Genomic DNA, 5,000 nt, shown 5'->3' on the forward strand with positions numbered 1-5,000 from the left:
TTAAAGCTGGTTCAAGTCCATCTTCCTCTTCTTGCTTTAAGTTGTATTTTCTACAGGATAGTTTTGTTATTTTTGATGTTGAGTGTATGATTTTTACTTTCTGTGTTTTTAGGGAATTCAAAGTCTGATTGCTTTCGCAACAGTTCTAAACAACAACAACACTCTCAAAGCCATTGATGTTGGTCGACCTGTGCTTTACACCATCCAGGTACAGTGTGGGATCACTGGGTGACAGAACATGTCTTGTTATCCATGGTTAGACCACTTTTCCCATTGGGTTTTTATTCCTCAAGGGAATTTATATTTGTTGCAAATTATGAATTAATTCTTTAAATGCTTACCATTGCTTACCTACCATCATATCTTTTAATCTAGTTTCTCAGTCTACCTCAGCCAACTCACCTCTCATATCTTCATGGTTTGCTTTGTTCAGACTTAAGGTCCTGGTTTCAGACTCAACTAAATTACTTTCAAACTCAACATCGTGGAGTAAAGGAGCCTCTCGGAAGAGTGATCATAATGTGATGGAATTTTATATTTATAGTTATTTGGTAGCAAAGAACTTGAGTATTGCTGAAAATAGAGACAAGTGTTCGAAGCTTTTTGTCTTGCACTCATCAGGACAATCAGCAAGAATACCAATATAAGGGAAAACAACAACTTTATCCTGTATGAAAAGAGAGTGCTGATTGGTTGGCTAGAGAACTGATTTGTGGAGGTATTGCCATGGAGAATGCTCCAGTTTATGGTGACTGACAGTTCATAGAATCATAGAATCAGAGAAGGTTTAAGGCACAGAAAGAGGCTACTTGGCCCATTGTACCTGCACTGGCTGAAAAACAATCCACCCATTCTGATCCCACCTTCCAGCATTTGGTCTGTGGCCCTGCAGCTTACAGCACTTGAGGTGCATATCCAGACTCCTTTTCAATGAGTTGAGGGTTTCTGCCTCAACTATCCTTTCAGGCAGTGAGTTCCAGACCATCACCACCCTCTGGGTGAAAAAATGTTTCCTCATCTCCCCTCTAATTTTTCTACCAATCATTTTAAATCTATGCCCTCTCGTCACTGACCTCTCTGCTCAGGTGAATAGACCCTTCACCTCCACTCTATCCAGAATTTTGTACATTTCAATCAGATCCCCCGCCAGTCTTCTCTGTTCCAAGGAGAACAACCCCAGCCTATTCAATCTTTCCTCATAGCTGCATTTTTCCAGTCCTGGCAACATCCTCGTAAATCTCCTCTGTACCCTCTCTAGTGCAATTACATCCTTTCTATAATGAGGTGACCAGAACTGCACACAGTACTCAAGTTGTGGCCTAACCAATGATTTATACAGTTCCAGCATAACCTCCCTGCTCTTATATTCTATACCTCGGCTAATAAAGGAAAGGATTCTGTATGCCTTCTTAACCACCTTATTGAAATGTCCTGCTACCTTCAGGAATCTGTGGACATTCACTCCAAGGTCCCTCACTTCCTCTACACTTCTCAGTATTTTCCCATTAATCGTGTATTCCTTTGTCTTGTTTGATCTCCCCAAATGCATCACCTCACACTTCTCCAGGTTGAATTCCATTTGCCACTTTTCGGCCCATCTGACCAAACCATCAATATCTTCCTGCAGCCTACAGCTATCCTCCTCGCTATCTACCACATGGCCAATCTTTGTGTCGTCTGCAAACTCCTTGATCATGCCTCCTGCATTTACGTCCATATCGTTAACATATACAACAAAAGGCAGGGGACCCAGTACTGAGCCCTGTGGAATGACACTGGAAACAGCTCTCCAGTTGCAAAAACACCCATCAAGAATTGTTATCTCTTGCCCCACCCCGCCGCACTTGCTTATAACCTTTGACATTTCTAATATTTGTCAGTTCCGAAGAGGGGTCACTGACCCGAAACATTAACTCTACTTCTCTTTCCACAGATGCTGCCAGGCCGGCTGAGTGGTTCCAGCATTTCTCGTTTTTATTTCAGATTTCCAGCATCCGCAGTATTTTGCTTTTATCAAGAATTACCCTTTGTTTCCTGCCACTGAGCCAATTTTGTATCCACCTTTCTGCGTTTCCCTGGATCCCATGGGATTTTATTTTAAGCAGTCTGCCATGTGGGACCTTTGCTAAAAGCTTTGCTAAAATCCATGCAGACAGACTACATCAACTGCACTACCCTCATCTATCTTCCTTGTTGCTTCTTCAAATAATTTGATCAATTTGGTCAAACAAGATCTTCACTTAACAAATCCATGCTGACTATCCTTGATTAACCTGTGCCTTTCTAAGTGCCTGTTTATCCTGTCTCTCAGAACAGATTCCAATAATTTGCCCACTACTGAGGTTAGACTGACTGGCCTGTAATCATTCAGTCTATCCTTCCCTCCCTTTGTAAACAGCGGTACAACATTAGCAGTTCTCCAATCCTCCGGCACCACACCTGTATCCAGTGAGGACTGGAAAATGATGGTCAGACCCTCCGCTATTTCCTCTCTTGTTTCTTTTAACAGCCTGGGGTACATTTCATCTGGCCCTGATGATTTATCAACTTTCAAGGATGCTAATCCCATTAATACTTCCTCTCTCCCTATGTTTACCATACCCAATACTTCACACCCCTCTTCCTTAACTACAATATCTGCATCGTCCCTCTCTTTTGTGAAGACAGATGCAAAGTATTCATTAAGAACAATACCAACATCTTCCGCCCCTACACATAGGTTACCATTTTGGTCGTCTTGTTTCTATTCGTTCATGGACTATGGGCCTGCATTTATTGCCCATCCCTAATTGCCCTTGAGAAGTGGTGAGCTGCCTTCTTGAACCGCTGCAGTCCATGTGGGGTATTTACAAACACAGTGCTGTTAAGAAGGGAGTTCCAGAATTTTGTCCCATGGGCCTTACTCTCTCCCAAGTTATCCTCTTACTCTTAATGTATTGATAAAACATCTTTAGGTTCACCTTGATTTTGCTTACCAATATTCTTTCATGCCCTCTCTTTGCTTTCCTAATTTCCTTTTTGATTTCACCCCTCCACTTTCTATACTCCTGTCGGCTTTCTGTATTATTGAGTTCTCGGTGTCAGACATAAGCTTTCCTTTTCTGCCTTATCTTACCCTGTAAGCTCCTTGACATCCATGGGGCTCGAGATTTGGCCGTTTCACCCCTTTTCTTTATGGGAACATGTTTACTCTGAATCCCTTGAATCTCCCCTTTGATTGCCTCCCATTGGGCTCTCAATTGCTCCCAATCCCCGGGCTTACCAGTTTTTCTGGCGATCATCTCAGTCATTTCCTTTGACCTAATGCAATCCTTAACTTCTTTTGTTAGCCACTGTTGATTCACCTTTACTGTTGAGTTTTTGTGTCTTAGAGAAATGTTGATTTGTTGTAAACCATGTAATATTTCTTTAAATACTAGCCATTGCCTGCCTACTGTCAAATCTATTAAAGTATTTTCCCAATCCACCATAGCCAACTTGCCCCTCATACCTTCATAGCTTCCTTTGATCAGATTTAAGACCCTAGTTTCAGAATGAACTATATCTCTTTCAAACTTATTGTAACATTCTTCATATTGTGGTCACTTTTTCCTAATGGCTCCTTTACAGCAAAGTTATTACCTTTCTCATTACATAATACTAAATCTAAAATAGCTAGATCCCTAGTTGGTTGTTCAATGTACTGCTCCAGGAATTCATCCTCCACAGCATTAGTGCTCATTAGGTTTACCTAATCTACATGTAAATTTAAGTCACCCATTATTACTGTATTCTCCATGCTACATGCAGCTCTAATTTCCTGATTTATACCGTGCCCAACATTACCACTACTGTTTGGTAGCCTATAAACAACTCCCACCAATGTTTGCTTCCCCTTGCTGTTTCTTAGCTCCACCCGAACTGATGCTGCATCTTGCTCCTTTGATCAAAGATCCTGTCTCACTAATGTACTGATCTCGCCCCTTATTAACAACACTACCCCACCTCCTTTTCCTCTCTGCCTATCCCTCCTAAATGATGAATATCCCTGAATATTCAGTTCCCAGTCCTGATCACCCTGTAAACTATGTCTCTGTAATGGCAATTAAATCATACCCATTCACCTCTACATGTGCCTTCAAATCATTGACCTTGTTGTGAATGCTGCGTGCATTCAGATATTGTGCCCTTAACTTTGTCTTAACATTATTCCTCATTCCGATCTTATTTGATGTTTGCCTTCGTCTCGTCTGCATTCCAATTTCACTTACTACTTTTCTACTACCTGTTACCAGTTTTGCTTCCCTCCAATCTGAGCTCCCGCTCAGGTTCCCATTCCCCTGACAATTTAGTTTAAACCCTCCCCAACAGCACTCGCAAATCTCCCTGTGAGGGTTTTCATCCCAGTCCTGCTAAGGTGCAACCCGTCCATCTTGTACATTTCCCACCTACCCCAGAACAGGTCTCAATGCCTCAGAAATCTGATGCCCTCCCTCCTGCACCAATTCTTCAGCCCCATGTTCAATTGCTTAATTCTCCTATTTCTCTGCTCACTAGCACATGCACTGGGAGTAATCCTGATATTACTGCTTTTGAGATCCTGCTTTTAATGTATTTCTTAATGCCTTAAACTCTGCTTTCAGGACCTATGTCGTTGGTACCAATGTGGACCATGACCTCTGGCAGTTCACCCTCCCCCAGAAGAATGTCCTGCATTCGCTCTGTGACATCCTTGATCCTAGCATCAGGAAGGCATCCTGGTGTCACACCTGCAGTCGCAGAAAAACCTGTCTGTTCCTCTAACCAAAAATCCCATATCCCTATTGCCCTTGCACTCTTCTTCCTCCCCTCCTGTGCAGCTGAGCCACCTGTGGTGCCACAGACTTGGCTCTGGCTGCACTCTTTCAGGAATCATCGCCCTCACCAGTATCCAAAATGGAAAACTAGTTAGCGAGCAAGATCATCTCAGGGAATCCTGCATTACCTGCTTGATTCTCTTGGACTGCCTTGTGGTCACCCAT

The 5,000-nt window shown here is 42.6% G+C and overlaps 1 protein-coding gene across 1 annotated transcript in view; it reads left to right on the forward strand.

Moving 5' to 3' along the window:
* The first annotated feature begins 109 nt into the window (after nt 1-109).
* Nucleotides 110-5,000, forward strand: part of LOC137360024 (leucine-rich repeat-containing protein 34-like) — a 17,255-nt gene continuing 12,364 nt past the window's right edge. Inside the window, exon 1 of the mRNA XM_068025603.1 lies at nt 110-208. The gene's annotated coding sequence lies outside the window, so the exon portion shown is untranslated. The remainder of the gene's footprint in view (nt 209-5,000) is intronic.

Source organism: Heterodontus francisci, unplaced genomic scaffold, assembly GCF_036365525.1.
Source record: "Heterodontus francisci isolate sHetFra1 unplaced genomic scaffold, sHetFra1.hap1 HAP1_SCAFFOLD_2294, whole genome shotgun sequence".
NCBI classification, from domain to species: Eukaryota; Metazoa; Chordata; class Chondrichthyes; order Heterodontiformes; family Heterodontidae; genus Heterodontus; species Heterodontus francisci.